This window comes from Bos taurus, chromosome 10, assembly GCF_002263795.3.
Source record: "Bos taurus isolate L1 Dominette 01449 registration number 42190680 breed Hereford chromosome 10, ARS-UCD2.0, whole genome shotgun sequence".
Lineage (NCBI taxonomy): Eukaryota > Metazoa > Chordata > Mammalia > Artiodactyla > Bovidae > Bos > Bos taurus.
Genome location: NC_037337.1, coordinates 95,215,373 through 95,229,428, shown reverse-complemented (window position 1 = coordinate 95,229,428; position 14,056 = coordinate 95,215,373).

Sequence of the window (14,056 nt, the reverse complement as noted above, 5' to 3'; positions counted from 1 at the left end):
GCCCTGGCATCGGGCGTTGGGTAGCTCCTCCCACTTGCCGCCCCTAGCCTGGGGCTTAGGGGCATGGGGTAGCTCCTCCAGGCCGCCGCCCCTGACCTCAGACATGGGGTAACTCCTCTCCTTGCCTCCCCTGACCTCGGACGCTGGGTATCTCCTCTCGCCCCGCCCTCCGACATCGGATGCGGGGTAGCTCCTCTCGGCCGTTCCTGCGCTGTCGCGGTCTGGCACTCTCAGACGCTGCCCCTGACCTCAGACGTGGGGTAACTCCTCTTGACCGCCGCCCTTTGGGCATAGGGTCCTCCCGGCTTCTGCCCCTGACCTTGGACGTGGAGTAGCTCTTCTCGACCACGCTGCACTTAGCGCGCCGGTGGCAGCCGCCTGCGCTTAGCCATTCTCAGTCATCAGCAAAATCCCTTACGATCAAGAAAATGTATCTGAAAGTTTTCTTTATCATCTGTTTTTAGTGGAACCTTGATGCTCTGAGTTCCTCTTGCCTTGGAGCTCTCTGTGTAAAGTTGACTTTTGTTCTTACTCTACCCCTACTACTTCACCTGAAGTAAAAATAGCAACCTTTGAATTTCATAGCATCAGGCAACAACATACTCATTTCTGCTTATGGAAGTCATCCGCTCATTCCCAGGACACTTCTCTTCCTTTGTGGATGTTTTACCTCCAGGATCACTGTCCCTTTTCCTTACACTGTTTCTTCCAGAATACTTGGTAATTTCAACATCCACACTGATGAAACTTCCAGCAAATTGTTGTTCAGTCACTAAGTTGTGTCTGACTCTGTGACTCCATGGACTGCAGCATGCCAGGCTCCTTGTCCTCCACTATCTCCCACAGTTTGCTCAAATTTCTGCCCCTTGAGTAAATGATGCTATCTAACCATCCCATGAATTGGTCTCTCAAGTTAGTTATATTCTTGTTTCTCATCCCACCAAAACCACTCAATATTATGATGATGCTCTAGTAGAAACTACTTGTAACTTTAGCCCCCCAAAACTGAATTACAAAATCTCCACTCTCTGACAAACAATTTCCATCTAGCTAGTTTACTCCGTCTACTTATTTCTGTCCAATAACCTTTGCAGCAACTGACATATGTAAAATTGCTTTTCATTTATTTCCAATATTTAACTCCTCTGGTTCCAATCATTATTCTCTCTTTTCTCCTTACTTAGCCTAAATTCAATGTTCAATCATATTAAACACTTTTTTTCTGATACTTTGAAATTCCTCTTTGTTCTGCATTTTTACTTTAACAAAATCACGACTCTGATTTTACCTTTTTTTTTTTTCTTATATTGCTCCTGTACTAGTGACAAGCAATTCAGAGGGATGGAAAACACAACCATGCTGATTGCTCTGACTTTAAATGTATAATCACTCATTGCAGGGGGTCAGATTAATGTCTCTAAATGCTATACTTATCTTATCTATTTAATTCCTAAATCATCTAAATGATTATTCCATCTTTCTTCAAAAAACTTCTCTTTCTTTTCAGCTTTTCATCAATTTTCCTCTTCCATTTATGAAAGCATTTCTAGGAAGAAAACCCTTTATATTGCTAGGAAGGAAATGTTCCTCAGTTTACTAAACTTTCACCATTGCTATTCCCCAGGGCTCAATCCCTATGCCTCTGTGCTTTTCTAAATTTGGTCTCATCTAACCTTTTTGTTTCAGATAACATCTATTTGCTGATAACAAATACAGAGCCAAGAATGACCCTGATGCTGGGTAAGATTGAAGGCAGGAGGAGAAGGGAATGACAGAGAATGAGATGGTTGGATGGCATCACTGACTCAATGGACATGGGTTTGAGCAAGCTCCAGGAGTTGGTGATGGACAGGGAGGCCTGGCGTGCTACAGTCCATGGGGTTGCAAAGAGTTGGACACCACTGAGCAACTGAACTGAACTGAACTGAGCCAAGAACAATTTCCCCTTGAAATACAGACTTTTTAAATCTGTATTCTAATTGATGGCAATCTCCACTTAATTATCTAATGGTTGCCTTGACTTTTACAAATTCAAAGTTCAAATCTGCTCCTCTCCTCCAAAGCTATTCTTTCTATGCCTTTTCTGTCTCAGTTTGCAGCAGCTCCTTTCTTCTAGTTGCCCAGGATGAAAACTGTGAAGTAATCTCTTCTTTTTCTTTTTTAATTACACATCCAATCAATTAGCATATTGAATTTTATTCAAAATACACCCAAAATTCTCCTACCTTTGCCATCTTTACTATTGTCCTGTCCCTGTACACCATGATCTTTAGCTCCATCACTTGCTATCACCTCCAAATTGATTCTTGTGTTTCTACACTTGAGAACTTTTCAGTTCACTTCAGTTGCTCAGTCGTGTCCAACTCTTTGAGACCCCGTGAATCATAGCCTGCCAGGCCTCCCTGTCCATCACCAACTCCCAGAGTTTACTCAAACTCATGCCCATTGAGTCAGTGATTCGATCTAGCCATCTCACCCTCTGTCATCCCCTTCTCCTCCTGCCCCCAATCCCTACCAGCATCAGAGTCTTTTCCAATGAGTCAACTCTTTGCATGAGGTGGCCAAAGTACTGGAGTTTCAGCTTTAGCATCAGTCCTTCCAATGAACACCCAAGATTGACCTCCTTTAGGATGGACGGGTTGAATCTCCTTGCAGTCTAAGGGACTCTCAAGAGTCTTCTCCAACACCACAGTTCAAAAGCATCAATTCTTTGGCACTCAGCTTTCTTCACAGTCCAACTCTCACATCCATAAATGATCACTGCTTCTGCTGCTGCTGCTGCTGCTGCTACTAACACGCTTCAGTCGTGTCCGACTCTGTGCGACTCCATAGATGGCAGCCCACCAGGCTCCCCCATCCCTGGGATTCTCCAGGCAAGAATACTGGAGTGGGTTGCCATTTCCTTCTCCAATGCAGGAAAGTGGAAAGTGAAAGTGAAGTTGCTCAGTCGTGTCCGACTCCTAGCGACCCCACAGACTGCAGCCTACCAGGCTCCTCCATCCATGGGATTCTCCAGGCAAGAGTACTGGAGTGACGTGAAAGCCTTGACTAGACAGACCTTTGTTGGCAAAGTAATGTCTCTGCTTTTGAATATGCTATCTAGGTTGGTTATAACCCTCCTTCCAAGGAGTGTCTTTTAATTTCATGGCTGCAATCACCATCTGCAGTGATTTGGGAGCCCAATAAAATAAAGTCTGACACTGTTTCCACTGTTTCCCCATCTATTTCCCATGAAATGATGGGACCAGATGCCATGATCTTCATTTTCTGAATGTTGAATTTTAAGCCAACTTTTTCACTCTCCTCTTTCACTGTCATTAAGAGGCTTTTTGGTTTGTCTTCACTTTCTGCCATAAGGGTGGTGTCATCTGCATATCTGAGGTTATTGAGATTTCTCCCGGCAATCTTGATTCCAGCTTGTGCTTCTTCCACCCCAGCATTTCTCATGATGTACTCTGCATATAATTTAAATAATCAGAGTGAAAATATACAGCCTTGACATACTCATTTTCCTATTTGGAACCAGTCTGTTTTTCGATGTCCAGTTCTAACTGTTGGTTCCTGCCCTGCACACAGATTTCTCAGGAGGCAGGTCAGGTGGTCTGGTATTCCCATTTCTTTCAGAATTTTCCACAGTCTGTTATGATATACACAGTCTGAGGCTTTGGCATAGTCAATAAAGCAAAGGGAGATGTTTTACTGGAACTCTCTTACTCCTTCAATAATCCAGTGGATGTCGGCAATTTGATCTCTGGTTCCTCTGCCTTTTCTAAAACCAGCTTGAACATCTGGAAGTTCACGGCTAATATATTGCTGAAGCCTGACTTGGAAAATTTTGCGCATTACTTTACTAGTGTGTGAGGTGAGAGCAATTGTACAGTTGTTTGAACATTCTTTGGCATTGCCTTTCTTTGGGATTGGAATGAAAACTGACCTTTCCCAGTCCTGTGGCCACTGCTGAGTTTTCCAAATTTGTTGGCATATTGAGTGCAGCACTTTCACAGCATCATCCTTCAGGATTTGAAAGAGATCAACTGGAATTCCATCACCTCCACTAGCTTTGTTCATAGTGATGCTTTCTTTTTTTTATTTTATTTTTTAACTTTACAATATTGTATTGGTTTTGCCATATATGAACATGAATCTGCCACAGGTATACACGTTTTCCCCATAATGAACCCTCCTCCCTCCTCCCTCCTTGTACCATCCCTCTGGGTTGTCCCAGTGCACCAGCCCCAAGCATCCAGTATCGTGCATCAAACCTGGACTGGCGACTCATTTCATATATTATATTATACATGTTTCAATGCCATTCTCCCAAATCATCCCACCCTCTCCCTCTCCTACAGAGTCCAAAAGACTGTTCTATACATCAGTGTCTCTTTTGCTGTCTCATATACAGCTTAGTGATGCTTTCTAAGGCCCACTTGACTCACATTCCAGGATGTCTGGCTCTAGGTCAGTGATCACACCATCGTGATTATCTGGGTCATGAAGATCTTTTTTGTACAGTTCTTCTGTGTATTCTTGCCATTCCTTCTTAATATTTTCTGCTTCTGTTAGGTCCATACCATTTCTGTCCTTTATCGAGCCCATCTTTGCATGAAATGTTTCCTTGGTATCTCTAATTTTCTTGAAGAGATCTCTAGTCTTTCCCATTCTGTTGTTTTCCTCTATTTCTTTGCATTGATTGCTGAGGAAGGCTTTCTTATCTCTCCTTGCTATTCTTTGGAACTCTGCATTCAGATGTTTATATCTTTCCTTTTCTCCTTTGCTTTTCACTTCTCTTCTTTTCACAGCTATTTGTAAGGCCTCCTCAGACAGCCATTTTGCTTTTTTGCATTTCTTTTCCATGGGGATGGTCTTGATCCCTGTCTCCTGTACAATGTCACGAACCTGCGTCCATAGTTCATCAGGCACTCTATCTATCAGATCTAGGCCCTTAAATCTATTTCTCACTTCCACTGTATAATCATAAGGGATCTGATTTAGGTCATACCTGAATGGTCTAGTGGTTTTCCCTACTTTCTTCAATTTAAGTCTGAATTTGGCAGTAAGGGGTTCATGGTCTGAGCCACAGTCAGCTTCCAGTCTTGTTTTTGCTGACTGTATAGAGCTTCTCCATCTTTGGCTGCAAAGAATATAATCAATGTGATTTTGGTGTTGACCATCTGGTGATGTCCATGTGTAGAGTCTTCTCTTATTTTGTTGGATGAGGGTGTTTGCTATGACCAGTGCATTCTCTTGGCAAAACTCTATTAGCCTTTGCCCTGCTTCATTCCATATTCCAAGGCCAAATTTGCCTGTTACTCCAGGTGTTTCTTGACTTCTTACTTTTGCATTCCAGTCCCCTATAATGAAAAGGACATCTTTTTTGGGTGTTAGTTCTAAAAGGTCTTGTAGGTCTTTATAGAACCATTCAACTTCAGCTTCTTCAGCGTTACTGGTTGGGGCATAGGCTTGGATTACTGTGATATTGAATGATTTGCCTTGGAAATGAACAGAGATCGTTCCGTCGTTTTTGAGATTGCATCCAAGTACTGCATTTTGGACTCTTTTGTTGACCATGAGAACCTTTAGTCTAGCCTCAATATTGCATAGTCCTAGTAAGAATAGGTCAGATCCTATTGCCTCTCTGCTGGATGCTTTCCCATTGCTCTTCATTTCATCCAGAAACAACATGAAAGTCCTTACAGTGGCACATAAAGCCTTCCAGGGTTTGAACCCAGTCCAGGTCTAACTCATATTCACTACACACTGAATCCTAGTCTCTTGTTTGAACATGCCAGGCATGTTTCAGCCCCAAGGTCATTGCACCTGCTGTTCTCTCTGCCCATCTCCTAAACATCCACTTCACTCACTTCCTCACCATCTCTAAGACTACAACAATAACACTTTTTCATAAAGACTTCCTTTATTTCCTACATAAAACTGGACCTAGTATAACCCTTGATTTGTCTGCATAGTAGCTCATATAATATAAGGTACTATACACTTAATTATTCTTTAAAAGAATTTTATCTGTTTCCAACACAAATGTGAATTTCATGAGGGAAGGAATTTTAGTCTCTTGTGTTTCTTTCCATATCATGCTCCCATTTCACAGTCACACCTAGAACGATGCCCAGTTCATAGAATATTCTCTATAACTATCATCCGAATGAATGAATAAAAATACTATTTGTCCTTCATTCAGTCTGTGCCCAATTTTGAATTTCAAGAATAGAAGTAAAAGAGACAGAACATTTCAACTTGGAAAAGACTTTGTGAAACATTGGCTACAGAAGATTCAACGAGTTATAGAATTCAAGTAATAATATATGCCACACACATGAAGAGAAAGCCCTTTTCCACACTTCTCTTCAGACCCCCCTCCCCACCCCCCGCCAGTATATCTGGCAATCCTAAAGACCAGCATTATTTTGAAAATTTCATTTTTGATGATGAATGATTGTAACAAAATTTTCTACTTTATATTAAAGGGCAGGCTGTATGACTCTGTGGAAAAGAAAAAAAAAAATTACAAAGAAATAGTGTGTGGATCCTGTAAATGACAAGTTCTATGTTAGCATACACAAAACCAGAATTTTGCAATCTCAGAAACAGCTAGTAACTTTCTGAGAGATAGCTGACCTCCAACGATACAGCCTGTGGGGGTTTATTCCAGAGTTTGAGGACAGCAGTAAGTGTTCCCCTATAGACATGTAAAGATAGGGTTAGTAATAATGGTTTTGCACAGTATATTAACTCACTGAAATTTCATTCATCCAGAAGTAAAGTTAATATCTTAGTTCAGAACACAAGGGATGTTATCACTGAGGGCACTTACAGAAGCTTCTCCCCAGAGGCAGGAATACTGCAGCCAAGGTGACACTGGACTTTCAGGGGTGTTGGTCACATCTAAATCTTGTTGATGTGATTTAGTTGGAAGGTTAGCTCATCCTCAACAACACATATTTAGTTCATGATTTAAATAATATAGAATTTTTTAGGAATTTGCTTTAAAATTATAACACATAGCTACAGGACATTTGCTTTATAGTCTTAAAAATCTGTGAATAGTTTCTTCCTTAACAGAAGTATTAAAATACATAGTAAATCATGACTCATGAGGTTACCTCCAGTTATGATAGGTGTTTCACTCTTTGAGACAGGCTCTGATCACTTGTGTAGGATTTGTTTTCTTATTGTATTTGTAGGCATCAAAATATTATTATGTATACATAGCTGTTTACATATGAGTCGGAAACGAGGAACTTAGGGAAGAGAACCGTTCCCACTTTTGCATACCAAATACATTGGCAAGAGATTTTTTTGTTGTTTGAAAGTTACAGATAGTTTGAAATATATATTTTCTCTTGCCCTTACTGAAAAGGTGTTTTGCACATCATTATAGTATGAGGAAAACATAGTTTGTAGAGGTCTGGTTATGAGTTTTGTTTATTTGAAACACCATCCACATTTAAAAATCTTTCCCAGCGGCACTAGGGCTAAAGAACTTGCCTGCTTGTGCAGGAGGCACGAGACACAGATTCAATCCCTGGGTCATGAAGATCCCCTGGAGGAGGGCATGGCAACCCACTCCAGTATTCTTGCGTGGAGAATCCCATGGACAGAGGAGCCTGGCGGGCTACAGTCCATGGGGCCACAAAGAGACATGACTGGACTGAGCGATTAACACTTCCACTTCCACATGTAAAATAGGATTGTTACTATTTCAAGTTGTAAATTCCATTTTAATACCAATTTTACAATTTACTTAGGGTTGATTTAAGTGATAATTCTGTGGCAGGGGTAATTTTTGAAATAATCTAAAGCTGTATTTACTGAATAAACAATTTAAGAACATCAAGATGACTGAGGCATCCTCCTTCGGAGAAAACATTTTAAAATTCAGAGTTGCCTACTTTAGTAAACAAAAAAGACACCTTTATAACTAAAGTTCTTTTCTTTTTAGAAAGCATGTTCTGTGAGACAAAATTCCTCATGAGACTGGGGACTCTTTTATTCATCACAGTGCAATCTGGTGACCAAGAGAGACCTTTAGTAAGAGTTTGCATCCAGGAAGGAAATTGCTATCTCTGTGTCATGTGTCTGAATGGAATGGCACGGTTCACACTATCAGGCTAGGAGAGAGAAGGGTCCAAGTTAACATGTCTATGTCACCAGGGCCACTTGTTCTATTACATCCATCCGTTTCTGAAAATGTGAACCAGATGGTCTCTGACCATGTAAGACCAGGACTCCACATCCAGGAGAAATCTTTCCTTTTGTTTGTGTCTGCAGCTAACACCTGCCTCATTACCTTTAACTCCCCTAACAGCCTTTTGTGTGGCATTCAGGGATAAAAAGCAGAAAAAACTGATTAGGAATTGGGAAGAGGAGAATCTGCCTTTCTGCAGTTTTTCTGACAACTGCAGAGATGAGGTGCTCAATCCCACTGAGGAGAGGCCAGGGTAGACCATCTAATGCAAAAGAGAATTTATTTATTGAGCTCCACCTTTTAGATATAAGCTGTCATTTCTTCATGGCAAGATGTCCTCTCTTCCTTTCCACTTTGCTCAAAGGAGCTGTCAGGTCAGGAAAGGGGGAAAATGAAGCAAATGCTTTTCCCCTTTCAATTTCCCAGTGAGGGAAGCCCTGTTGAAATGCCAGGCATGCCCTGCTGGTTTCTGCATCAACAGATGGCAGATGGCTCCATTCCTTGCGTTTGTTTCCCATTCAGCAAATTGCAGGTCACATCTGGTCCAGCCTCTGCTTGGTCTGAGCAGATGGGAGTTCACATTCTTTATAGGTGGCTGGCTTAAAAAAAAAAAAAATAGGTAAAAAAGGGAGGGCAAGAGGATAGAAATAAACGAGAAAGACAGAGAAACCTTTAAAATGGTGACAAGAAAATCTGAACAGCTGGTGTGATTTCAGTATCAGCAAACCATTTAGCTAGACCCCAGCCAACAACGAATGGAAGAGAATCTCACTTAGAGACAGCCAAGCAGTCCAGAACAGTGAAAAGCAAACTTCCAGATGTGGCAAAGGAGATACACACTCAGTTGAATTTACCCTCCAGAGATGCTGAGCTTTCTTCTACCCTGATGTTTTATGAGTAAGTCTTAGGAAAATCGCTTGTGCTTCAGAGTGTTAAAATACACTTCTATATATTGTTCTAATTGACTCTAGCTCTGGCTGAAATTGACGAGCATTCTGCTAAATGACCATCCAGGCAAAACAGTAGACCAGAGAAGTCATGATGATGCGCTTCAGGGAAATAAGATTGTTCCTGAGCTGAATTTGTGTTGTAAAAAAACAATTCTCAAATTTAGATGTTCATGATAAACATCAGCTGTGGTTATTAGACATGCAGACATCAGAGTTCCAGCCCAGCTATTCTGATTCAGTGGGTTTAAACCAGTGTTTCTAAAACTTGCGTGTGTGCTCAGCATGCTCCTTGTGACCCGATGGACGGTAGCCAGCCATGGCATTCTCTCTGTCCATGGCATTCTCCGGGCAAGAGTATTGGAGTGGGTTACCATATCCTCTTTCAGGGGATCTTCCTGACCCAGGGATTGAACCCCTGTCTCTTATGTCTCCTGTACTGGCAGGCAGATTCTTTACCACTAGCACCACCTGGGAAGCCCTTTCTAAAACATACTTTGCATAAAAATCACCTTATGTGTTTGTTAAATAGGTTTAATAAACATGGGTTCTGGACCTCAAGTATATCTCCTAAGACTCTGCTTCAGTGGTTCCGGGAAAACAGTAATGTACATTTTTAATAAATATTCCAAAATAGTTTATACCAATGAAATTTTAAGACCTCTGGTTTAGAAAAAGGTTTTGAGGTCTTGCTATATTAAGTCACATGCATAGTTCAGGCGTTCAGAGAAGTTCATCGGTTTTTGACTTACAGGTTAATGTTTGGCAATACAGTTTAGAGTGTACAACATCAACTCTAATATAGGTATTTAATCATCAAAATATCACTTATTAACCCTGGTCATTTTCAGACACCGTGAAATTTCCTAAAGAAGAAACAAGGGACAGGAGGGTATAAATAGTAAGTAAGTTACCTCCGTGTAACAAAGGATATAAGCATGCATATCTGTATTCATATTTGCTTGTACAGTCAGCTGTGCCATAACACTTGTTTTGAAAATGTGAATTTGTTCCAATGCGTTTGACATATTAGAGAGCAATTTGAGCATAACTTGAATTTCACATTTGCTTAGGCATGATTTGTCTGTAAGAAACACTAGAAAAATGCAGAAAACAGCATTTAGCTTAACTAAGTAGGAATGTACAAGATATGAAGGTGCGCGAGCATGCAGGCATAGAAACACAAGTGTGCACACACAGCCCTACAGCGACTACCAGCTACAGGCACACCAGTGTGCCTCTTCCGTTATGAGCCACACCTGTCCACATCTGGCCTTACAGCTTTCAATCCAGTTTCGCTTAATCCACCTATGCAAAGTCACAACAGCTCACAAGATACAGCCCTTCAGACACAGCCAAAGACCCTCTGCTCTTTTTAATTCATTTTTTTATCAGCTTGTTTTTTCTTTCTTTCCATCAATATTTTTTCTATTTTTGTTTGTCTCTCTCTCTTTTTAGTACACAGGGTAGCAGATATGGCAGTCCAGTGGGCAGCCCATAAGAGAACAGGTTTCCTTTCCACCAGGAAGCTAAGGTCAACTTTGAGGTAAAGAGTGACTTATTTAAGTACTTAGGACTTTCTTAGCTATTCAATATGTGTCAAATTGTACTAGCTTCCTGTAAGTTTCCTAAGTTTTTTTTTTTTTTTAACATGTTTCTATCAAAGTTTTTGAATGTTGCACTCTAATCTCATATTTAACTTAAGCCCTATGTACTTTATTTATTTATTTATTTTTGAGAGGTAGGGGGGCTTCCCTGGTGGCTCAGATGCTAAAGCATCTGCCTGCAATGTGGGAGACCCAGGTTCGATCCCTGGGTGGTGAAGATACCCTGGAGAAAGAAATGGAAACCCACTCCAGTACTCTTGCCTGGAAAATTCCATGGATGGAGGAGCCTAGTAGGCTACAGTCCATGGAGTCAAAAAAAGTCGGACATGACTGAGTGACTTCACTTCACTTCTTCACTTTTTTTTTTTTTTGGAAACTTTCATTCCAGCGACAGTTTTAGATTAACAGAAACTATGAAGAATGTGGGGAGAGTTCCCAGATATGTCAAACCCAGTTTCACTTACAATTAACATCTTATGCTAGAATGGGCTTCCCCAGTGGCTCAGAGGTAAAGAATCAACCTGCAATGCAGGAGTTTCAGGAGATACAGGTTCCATCCCCAGGCTGGGAAGATCCTCTGTAGGAGGCATGGCAACCCGCTCCAGTATGCTTGCCTGGAGAATTGTCATGGACAGAGGAACCTGGTGGGCTACAGTCCTTAGAGTCACAAAGAGTCAGACACTGAAGAGACTTTGAATGCATGTGTGTTAGAATGCTCTATTTGTCATATATATATATATGCCAGTGTTAATACATTATCATTAAATAAAGCTTATACTTCATTTTCACTTCTTCAGTTTTTCCCTAATATCTTTTTTTATTGTTTTTGCCCCAAGATCCATCCCAGATCACCACATTACATTTAATCCTTATGTCTCCTTAAATGTCTTGGCTTGGACAGTTTCTTAGACTTTCCTTGGGTCTTACAACTTTAACATTTTACAAGCATTGTTCAGGTGTTTTGCAAAACACCTGTCAACTGAGATATACCTAATGTTCCCCAATGATAAGACTAGGGATGTGTGTTTCTGAGGGAAAACCACAGACGTCCAAAAGGTAAAATGCCTTTCATCATCTTGTGTCAAGGATGTGTACTATCAGTGCAGTTTATGACTATATTAACCTGGATCTCCTGGATGAGGTTTGACAGATTTTTCTATCATAAGCCTCTTTTTTATCCCCCTTCTCAGGCTGTGTTCATTGGAAGGATGTTATTATCTGTTGTTGTTTAGTCATTAAGTTGTGTCCAACTCTTTTGCGACCAATGGACTGTAGCCTGCCAGGCTCTTCTGTCCATGAGATTTTGCAGGCAAGAAGATTACAATGGGTTGCCATTTCCTTCAGGGGATCTTCTGGACCCAGGGACTGAACCCTTGTCTCCTGTGTTGGCAGGCAGATTCTTTACCACTGAGTCATCTGGGAAGCCTGTTACTATATGTATCACACATTAAGGAGTTAAACTCTCCTCCTCCTTAAGAGCAAAATATCTACATAATTTATTTGGAATTTTTCTAAACAGGAGGTTTTTTTTTTTTTTCTCTTGTCTTTCATTATGTGTTTATTCAATCACTTGTTTTTACCATTTTCTGTTGTTTCTAGCAATTTTTTTGGTTATTTTTTTTGTTTTATTTTATTTAAATTTATTTATTTTGATTGGAGGCTAATTACTTTACAATATTGTATTGGTTCTGCCACCTATCAACATGAATCTGCCACAGGCGTACACGTGTTCCCCATCCTGAACCCACCCTCCCACCTCCCTCCCCATACCATCACAATATTTTAAAGTAATTAGCCTCCAATCAAAACGAATTAATTAATTTTTAAAAATAACAACAAGAAAAGATGTTATTTTTTTAAATTAATTTATTTATTTTAACTGGAGGCTAATTAAAATATTGTGGTGGTTTTTGCTATACATCGACATGAATCAGCCACAGGTGTACACGTGTTCCCCATCCTGAACCCCCCTTCCACCTCCCTCCCCATCCCACCCCTCTGGGTTGTCCCAGTGCACCGGCTTTGAGTGTCCTGCTTCATGCTTCAAACTTGGACTGGTCATCCATTTCACCTACTTTTTTTACTTTCCAGTATTAGAGACACTCCAGGCTCTTCTTGTATACTTCATCGCTAGTGTTAGAATTAGTCATTTCTCCAAGGAGACCTGGTTCTTTTTATTGGACAATAGTATTAAAAACCAAGACCTAGGTTCTAGCTGTGCTTTTGACACAGGGTGTCCTTGTTTGCAGGGCCTCTCAGCTGAGATACCATGAAAATTATCTGTGTATATTAACTTGTATATATGCACATGCCTACAAATATGCCTAAATGTAAAGCTATGTGTCAATACAAAGCAAAATGAGAATTGGAACTGATCTTTCGAACTGTAAAGTATTATCATATGGGTCATTTTAGCCTCCTTCCCTTCCTTATCTGTAACTTCCCAGTATATCAATGAGAAATCCGGTTCCTACCATCTGCCTCTCATTTACTGAATTGTTCGTTTTCAACATACATGAATAGTAGTATCATATTTGTTAACCCATACACAGGAAATAATTTTATCAAGTAGAGTACAATCTTAATGTCTAGTCTCTTTTGCCTCTACTCTTCCAAACTTCACTTATTTCTCAGGTCAGCAACTTCAGTGAAATTATTTTATACATTTGTAACACATTGTATTACATTACATTATACATTGTAATTTTGGAGGCTACTGAGGTGGTGCTAGTGGTAAAGAACATGCCTGCCAATGCAGGAAACATAAGAGATGCAGGTTCAATCCCTGGGTTGGGAAGATCCTCTGGGGAAGGGCCTCTAGTATTCCTATCTCCAGAATCACATGGACAGGGAAGCCTTGCAGGCCACGGTCCACAAGGTTGCAAATAGCCAGATATAACTGAAGCATCTTAGCATGCACACGTGCAATATGGGTAGGTTGTTTTATCGTATCCTGCCTTCAGTTTTGAACACTGAATCTACTAAATGTTTTCTGTAAATTTATGTGAAGTTCACTCTACGTGATGTCAGGTTCTATGGATGTTGACAAATGCATACTGTCATATACCTTTAATTACAGTATTACATTTAGTTTTATTGCCATAACAAATCCTGTGTTCACCTATTCAATACTCATCTGTGGCCCTCAAGCTCCTAGGAACTGCTAGTATTTTTATAGTAGCTATAAGTTTTCCCTTTCCAAAATGTTATATAATTAAAACCATATATTGTATAACATCTCAGATGGACTTCTAACATGAAGCAATACACCATTAAGATGAATCTGTGTGTTTATGTGG